Source organism: Oryctolagus cuniculus, chromosome 1 (assembly GCF_964237555.1).
Source record: "Oryctolagus cuniculus chromosome 1, mOryCun1.1, whole genome shotgun sequence".
NCBI lineage: Eukaryota > Metazoa > Chordata > Mammalia > Lagomorpha > Leporidae > Oryctolagus > Oryctolagus cuniculus.
In genome coordinates this window covers 62,886,963-62,895,978 of record NC_091432.1, presented here as the reverse complement: position 1 = coordinate 62,895,978, position 9,016 = coordinate 62,886,963, and the positions used below count along the sequence as shown (strand labels likewise).

General features: G+C 44.1%; 1 protein-coding gene across 11 annotated transcripts in view; it reads left to right on the top strand.

Annotated features, from left to right (window-relative positions):
• STIM1 (stromal interaction molecule 1) overlaps positions 1–9,016 on the top strand; it is a 248,022-nt gene that overhangs the window by 166,896 nt on the left and 72,110 nt on the right. The gene's annotated exons all lie outside the window — the stretch shown is intronic.

Genomic DNA, 9,016 nt, shown 5'->3' with positions numbered 1-9,016 from the left:
ATAAATATAAATTTTGAAGTATAACTTTTGGATTATAACGGTTCTTCCCCCCCATTCCCATCCTCCCACCCACAAACCACCCCATTTCCTACTCCCTCTCCCATCCCATTCTTCATTGAGATTCATTTTTAATTATCTTTATATACAGAAGATCAACTCTATACTAAATAAAGATTTCAAGTTTGCACCCACACAGACACACAAAGTATAAAGTACTGTTTGGAGACTAGTTTTACCATTAATTCTCATAGTATAGCTCATTAAGGACATAGGTCCTACATGGGGAGTAAGTGCACAGTGACTCCTGTTGTTGATTTAACAATTGACACTCTTATTCATGATGTCAGTGATCACCTGGGGCTCTTGTCATGAGCTGCCAAGACTATGGAAGCCTCTTGAATTCACAAACTCCGACCTTATTTAGACAAGGCCACAATAAAAATGGAAGTTCTCTCCTCCCTTCAGAGAAAGGTACCTCCTTCTTTGATGGCCCTTTCTGAAAGGCAAAGTTACACACACACACACACACACACACACGCACGCACAGAGAGAGAGAGAGAGAGAGAGAGAGAGAGAGAGGTCTTCTATCCTCTAGTTCACTCCCCAATTGGCCGCAACGGCCATGGCTGCGCCGATCTGAAGCCAGGAGCCAGAAGCTTCTTCTGGGTTTCCCATGTGGGTGCCGGGGCCCAAGGACTTGGGCCATCTTCTACTGATTTTCCAGGTACATTAGCAGAGAGCTGGATTGGAAGTGGAGTAGCTGAGTCTCAAACTAGCATCCATATGATATGCTTGCACTGCAGGCAGTGGCTTTACCTGCTGTACCTGTACAGTGCTGGCCCCTCTAATTTCTTTTTTTTTTAACTTCAAAATTTATTTATTTATTTATTTATTTATTTTAAGATTTATTTACACAGAGAGGGGAGAGGCAGAGAGAGAGAGAGAGAGGTCTTCCATCCTCTGGTTCACTCCCCAATTGGCTGCAATGGCTGGAGCTGCGCCGATCTGAAGCCAGGAGCCAGCAGCTTCTTTCTGGTCACCCACGTGGGTGCAGGGGCCCAAGGACTTGGGTCATCTTCTACTGCTTTCCCAGGCCATAGCAGAGAGCTTTATTAGAAGTGGAGCAGCCGTGACTTGAATGGCGACCATATGGGATGCCGGCGCTTCCAGCCAGGGCGTTAACCCACTGAGCCACAGCACCGGCCCCACCCTCTAATTTCTTACCAGCACTCCTCTGCAGGCTCGAGTGTGGGGAGCAACTGGGAGCAACTCGGACTAGACTAAGTTACTGGAATTAAGACTTATTCTATGCATCTGCTCTCCCACAATATGGCGCTGGGAGAGGAGGAAACAGCTTCTACCCAGCTGCCTCTCACCAACTTGACAAGCTGCAGGACCTGCTCCTGATTGGAGGAGAGCAGCGTACTCGTCGTGTGGGTAGCAGAGTTGGGATTGGAGGAAAAGGACTATAAAGGAGGAGAGAGACAACATGCACCAGGAACACCTGAGGAACACCTGTGCAGCCCCCGAGAGAGCCGGCCGGCGGTGTGCCGCTCCCCCGCGGAAGTGGGGAAAGTGGCAGGGGGAACCGCCCTTCCACGGAGGTGGAAGGGACGGTAGCCAACCTGGGAAGAACCAGCAGCAAACCCGGGGAGGGCCGAGCAGACAAAAGAACAGCGCAGGGTCCTGTGTTGTTCCTCCACGAAGACGGGGAGCGACACTCGAGGGCTTAGTAGCCCTCTGATAGGTAGCCATGTCAACAGTCTGTTCTCAGCTACCAGCTGCCAGAGAGCTTTTGTAAACTTTTCCTTATGTAAACTAGGAGCAGGCATTTGGAGCTGCAGTTAAGATGCTGTTAGGGATATCCACATCCCATATTAGAATGCCTGTGTTCAGGAGTCTTGGCTATGCCAACTTTTTGCTAATGTGCACACCCTGGATTGCAACAGGAGATGGCTCTGGTAGTTGTGTTCCTATTACCCACATTGGAGAATTGGATTTCTGGTTTTTGTATGGCCCAACCTCCACTGTTACAGGCATTTGAGTGAACCAGAGGGGAGAAGATCTGTTTGTACGTTTGTCTCTTTTTTTCTCTCTGCCTTTCAAAACAAATAAAATTAATTAATTAAAAATAAACGTAAAGGGGCCGGTGCTGTGGTGCAACAGGTTAAAGCCTTGGCCTGCAGCGTTGGCATCCCATATAGGCGCCAGTTCAAGTCCCGGCTGCTCCTAATTCTCTCCAGTAAACTCTCCAGCCTGCAATTTAGTCTATACAATAGATTCCCTTATCCAAGGTTTCACTTCTTATGCTTTTAGTTAACCTACATCAACCACGATCGAAGAATAATATATGGAAATTTCCAGAAATAGTTCATATGTTTTAAATTGTGACTCATTCTGAGTAGTATGATAAACTCTCATGCCATGGTGCTCTGTCCTACCCCAGATATGAATCATTCCTTTGTCCAGAATATTGTCTGTATATGCTACTCATCCTCTCATCACTTAGCAGCTTTCATGGTTATTATATTGATTATTATAGTATTGGCAGTGCTTGTGCTCAGGTAACATTTATTTTACTTACTAATTGCAAAGACATGAGTATTAATGCTGGCAATTCAGATGTGCCAGGAAGAAGCCATAAAGTACTTCATTCAAAAGAAAAAGGTAAAAGTTCTTGACTTAATAAGGAAAGGAAAAATATTACATGCTGAAGTTTCTAAGATCTGTGATAAGAATGAACCTATCTGGGGCTGCCTTGTGGCATAGCAAGTTAAACTGCTGCTTAGGATGTCTGTCTCCCACATCAGAGTGCCAGTTCAAGACCCCGTTACTCTGCGTCCTATCCAGCTTCATGCTAATACATCCTGGGAGGCTGAAGATGATGGCTGAAGTACCATGTGGGAGACCTGGATGAAGTTTTGGGATCCTGGTTTCAGCCTGGCTCAGCCCTGGCTGTTGTGGACATTTGAGAAATGAACCAGTAAATGGGAGCTCTCACGGTCTTTCTCTCCCCTCTCTCTCTCTCTCTCTCTTCCTCCTTCCCCCCTTCCTCCTCCCTCCTCCTTCCTCTTCCTCCTCCTCCTCCTCCTCCTCCTCTTCTTCTTCTTCCTCCTCCTCTCTCTGTTGCACTTTCAAGTAGATAAAAATAAAATAACCTTTTTTAAAATAAAAAATATTTTTAAAATAATTTTTTAAAATTTTAAATATATAAATTTTTTTAAAATAAAAAACCTTTTTTTTTTTTAAAAAAGAATAAAACCATTCATGAAGTTACATAGAAGAAAAAAATATTGATGCTAGTTTTGCTGGTACACCTCAACCTACAAAGTTTATGGCCACATTGTGGGGTAAGTACTTAGTTAAAATGGAAAAGGCATTAAAGTTATCATAGATATGTGTTTATAGGAAAACACACAGAATATATATACCATCCACAGTTTTAGTCATGCCTCAGATGGCAGGGCTGGATTTCTGTTACTGTATTTCCATTTAGTCTAGGAATCTTTTTCAAAATGCCTTGTAGCAACTTTCCCTGTTTTTGAAAGAGCCCCTAGTTGGAAACTTCCCTACACTTTGTTGCAAGTGAAATCATTTCCTTTGGGAGAGATTTGAAGCTCTCCCTTTTGCAATCTACTTTTTCTCTATGCAAAATCTTTTGAGTCATGATGTTTGGAGCTGTGGGTGGGGACAATGACATGTTTCTCTCTGAATGACACCCCTACTTTAAAAGGTGAGTACTCAGTGACTTCAGTTCTTCTTGGCTTGTGTCTCCTAAAGTATAATCCTGTCTTTTGAGCGGGGTAGTAGGAGTTGAGGCTCCAGTATCTTTCTTAATCCAAGGTAAAACACCTGTCCTAGGAGAGGGGGTTATGAGTGGGGATTAGGCAGAAGAAGGGAGGCCCACCTTTTGGATGCACTCACCTGGGTTTAGGGTCAGCAACAGGTAGCTGGGGGCAGGAAGGATAATGCTCTCACTGGAAACTTAGTGGCAAGAGGGAACCCTGTGCCCTTGACTGTACCATTCTGGAGCAGAGTTTCTGTCTCACTAGATTGGGAGAGGGGAGGAAGGCAGCAAGTCTTGGTTCAAATACTGTAGTCTCCTGCTATTCTTATCAAATGTTAGTACATTTTCTTTAGCATATATTTGTGTATTTGCTGTATGCCCTCAAAGCCATTTCTAGAGAATTTAAGTGGCTGATTTTGAAGAATATTTTTCACCAGATTCAGTGGAGACTGGATCCATGAATCTTCTCATGCTGTCAAGCCAGAAGTCCCCTCTAATTAATCAATTTTATAAGTGTAGTTTCTTATGATGCATTCTGTCCAGTGCTGTGTATTTATTCAATGTAAATTTGATGATATTGACCCTAATTAAGAAGATCATCTCTCTGGGGAAATATTTTCTAATTAGTGATCTGTTTTTGTCATACTTTCATAAAAGAGTTCCCTAGCAAGTAGTCCTTGGCTAGTTTGGATATTTTGGTCCTGATAGTTTGAAGACTGGAGATGCTAGAATATCCTAGTTGTTTGCTGTTCTGGTCTAGTACCTGTCGCTCCCCCTCTTCGTGGAGGAACGACACTAAACCCTGCCTAGGCTTCATATCCGGGTCACGGCACCATTATGTTGCTCCCCCTCTTCGTGGAGGAGCGACACTAGACCCTGCCTAGGCTTCATATCCGAGTCACGGCACCATTATGTCGCTCCCCCTCTTCGTGGAGGAACGACACAGGACCCTGCGCTGTTCTTTTGTCTGCTCGGCCCTCCCCGTGTTTGCTGCTGGTTCTTCCCGGGTTGGCTACTGTCCCTTCCACCTCCGTGGAAGGGCGGTTCCCCCTAGCCACTTTCCCCACTTCCGCGGGGGAGCAGCACACCGCCGGCCGGCTCTCTCGGGGGCTGCACAGGTGTTCCTTCAGCTAGATGTTCCCCTTAGATGTTCCTGGTGCATGTTATCTCTCTCCTCCTTTATAGTCCTCTTCCACCAATCCCAACTCTGCTACCCACATGCCGAGTACGCTGCTCTCCTCCAATCAGGAGCAGGTCCTGCTGTTTATTGGTTGAACTGGAGGCAGCTGTGTAGAAGCTGTTTCTCCCTTCTCAGCGCCATATTGTGGGAGAGCAGATGCATAGAATAAGTCTTAATTCCAGTAACTTAGTCTAGTCCGAGTTGCTCCCCGCAGTACCTGCAAGCTGCAACCTTACACATGGCTTCTAGGATTTGGCCAGGTTCATGTCCCTAATGTCATCATGAGACATCAAGGATGATTCTATGGTAAGGATCAAGCTTTATCATTAACCTCAGAGAGATTCTCTGTACTTGTCTGTGCTGGGTGCTGGAAATAAAGGGATGAAAATAAAGGTGAGATGCTGCTTTGTAAAAGTTCCAATAGTGGTAGAGACAGCTGTGAAACAGATGAGGTTACTATGGTATATTAAGTGAATACAGTAATAGAATCAGAGAAGAGGGGGACCTATGTTAGCTTTTAACCATGTGTAGTCACTGACATGTAATCTGGGTTATTTGAGACTGAACAGGTGACTAGGAGTGATCAAGAGAAGAAAGAGTGTGTTTGAGGTTAGGGAATAGCATGTGAAAAAGAGTTTGGGGGCCGGCGCCGCAGCTCACTAGGCTAATCCTCCACCTAGCGGCGCCGGCACACCGGGTTCTAGTCCTGGTCGGGGCGCCAGATTCTGTCCCGGTTGCCCCTCTTCCAGGCCAGCCCTCTGCTGTGGCCAGGGAGTGCAGTGGAGGATGGCCCAGGTGCTTGGGCCCTGCACCCCATGGGAGACCAGGAAAAGCACCTGGCTCCTGGCTCCTGCCATCGGATCAGTGTGGTGCGCCGGCCGCGGCGGCCATTGGAGGGTGAACCAACGGCAAAGGAAGACCTTTCTCTCTGTCTCTCTCTCTCTCACTGTCCACTCTGCCTGTCAAAAAAAAAAAAAAAAAAAAAAAAAAAAGAGTTTGGGTTGATGAAGAGCTTGAGAGATTTTCAAGTAATTCATTATCATGGGGAATGGGAGGGAGTGACTTGATGTGTAGAGGAAAGTTCATAGACAGTTGCATAAGATTATAAAGTTTTGATTTTAGAGGGAGTTAAATCTTTCAAAGTAAGAATCAGAGTAAAACAAAAAGGGGGTTGGTAGACTAGGGTGCCTCATCTCCCTTGCTGATATCCTGTTACATTGCCTTTATATGGCAAGCGCTTAGGAAATATCCATCTTCTGCCTCCTCTGTTACATGTGAGGGACCTGTATTACTGTAATAGTGGGCCCCAAGACTTAATATTCTTCATATTTTTATATAATTCTTTAAATATATGTATATACACACATATATATTGAATACATATGCACACATGCACACAGGAGAATTTATTTTGTACTGGGCTCTTTTTAAAAATTTCTTCAAAGATTATTTACTTGAAAGTCAGAGTTACAGAGAGAGAAAGAGAGCAAGCGAGCGAGAAAGAGAAAATCATTCATCTGCTGGTTCATCCCCCAGATGGCTGCAACAGTAGTCAGGACTTGGCCAGGCCAAAGTCAGGAGACAGGAACTTCATCTGGGTCTCCCTTGTGGGTGTCAGGGCCCAAGTACTTGGGCCATCTCTTGCGCTTTTCTAGGCCATTAGCAGAATTTTGGAACAGAAGTGGAGCAGCCTGGACATTAACAAATGCCCATATGGGACGCTGGTGTTGCAAGCTGTGGCTTTACACCACAACATCAGCCCCTATTCTAAGCTGTTTATGTTAATTAACACATTTACAAAGTCCTTAGTTTGAGGGTATTATAAAATTTTGTACTACTGTCATCTCCATTTTACAAATGATGTGCATGATCCATTGAAAGTAAGTCGTTGAAAAAAAAAAAGAACAAAACAAAAAGAAAGTAAGTAGTTGAAATAGGATTCAAACCCAGGCAATTTGGCTTTAGAATGAAACTCTCAACCATCATTCTACTCTGACTCTAAGCCAGTGTAATCCTTTGGCTGCTAGCTGGATGTCTTTGTTTTAGATCGACTGTCAGTTTGAGGCCTTTTTATTTGATAAATGTAGTATGCATTGATTAGCTTTTATAAACTAAACATTAACTTTAAAAAAATTTATGTATTTGAAATGCAGTGTGACAGAGGAGAGGGAGAGAAACAGAGAAAGAGAGCTTCCATCCACCAGGGCACTCACCTCAATGGCTGGGGCCAGGTCAGGCCAAAGCCAGGAGCCAGGAACTCCATCTGGGTTTCCCACATGGGTGGCAGGGACACAGATACTTGGACCATCATCCACTGCTTTTCCAGGTGTAGCAGGAAGCTGGATCAAGCACAAAGCAGCTGGGACTCAACCTGGCTCTTTAATATGTATTGCCAGTGTCACAAGCAGTGGCTTAGCCCACTGTACCACAATGCCAGCTGCTCTGCTACATGTTGAGGGGCAAACTCAAGTGAGAGACACTCATTCTGTTACTTAATAGTCATATACCAGGCTGTGTTTTACACTATTTTTAAGTTGCTTGGGGGAAACTAGGAGGGAGTGATTAAAAAGTAATTATGAGATAATGGGATAAAGACTGTTATAGATGTATACCCTGTGAATTTAGGGAACGAATAAATTAAGGGCAATTAACTCACCTGAGGGAGATCTGGAAAACTTCACAGAGGCAGTGACTTTCTCTTTAAGAAAGAGTAGAAGAAAACATTTTAAGTGGAGCACCTAGTGCAAAGGCTTGGGAATATAAAAGAGTGCGGTTTATTCAGTCTCAAATAACTTGATGTATCTAGAATGGGGTTAGCAACTTTTTCAAGAACCAGGTAGCATTTTAGGTTTTGCTGACCATAGAGTCTCTGTAATAACTATTCAACTCTGCCTTTGTGGCACAAACACAGCCATAGACTATATGAGTATACTTTAAAAAATTTGTGGAAAAAATGGAATTAAAAGATAAGCTTATTTTGATGTAAAGTTTAAAAAGTCCATGCATAATTTTTCATAATATTCATTTCCATGAACTTTTTGAAGACTCCTCGTGTGTAGGATTTCAAAACTTTTTTGAACCAAAATATAGTTATTTTTTAATTTCATTTTCCATGAACTTTTTTTTTATTATTATTATTTTTTTTATTTTTGACAGGCAGAGTGGACAGTGAGAGAGAGAGACAGAGAGAAAGGTCTTCCTTTGCCGTTGGTTCACCCTCCAATGGCCGCCGCGGCCAGCGCACCGCGCTGATCCGATGGCAGGAGCCAGGAGCCAGGTGCTTTTCCTGGTCTCCCATGGGGTGCAGGGCCCAAGCACCTGGGCCATCCTCCACTGCACTCCCTGGCCACAGCAGAGGGCTGGCCTGGAAGAAGGGCAACCGGGACAGAATCCGGCGCCCCGACCGGGACTAGAACCCGGTGTGCCGGCGCCGCTAGGCGGAGGATTAGCCTAGTGAGCCGCGGCGCCGGCCTCATTTTCCATGAACTTTTTGAAGTGCCCATCAATGAATGGGTCTGGCTGTGTACTGAAAAATCTTTTTAGGCTATATTCCAATAAATCTTTATGTACAAGAACGAGAGGCAAGGTAGATTTGGCCCAAGGCCATAGTCCTAATTCCTGGTGTGGAATGGAAGGTATCTGTTAGGGAGGAAGAAAAACCAGGAAAGTGACTAGGAAATTAGTGTATGGACCATATTTTAAAGGCTTTGAATGCTAGACAAAAAAACTGGGGATTTATCTTATAGGGTGATGGAGAACCATGCAATTTTTAGTTAGGTAGGTTAGTATAGTTAGATTTGTGCTTCATAAAGATCATTCTAGTGTCTGATATGATAGATGAATTGGTAGAAGTGATACTAAGATGTATAAGCATAAGTGAGAAGTGACTATTCTTCCGGCCCTCAAGTAGTAGCTTTTGAAATCACTGTTTACTGGGGATGGATATTTTACCTCTGAAACATCTGTGTCCTAGCACTGTATGTAAATGATATTTACAGCTGTCATAGACAAAATATGGACCTTTGCTAGATATTTAGGAGGTGAGCAAG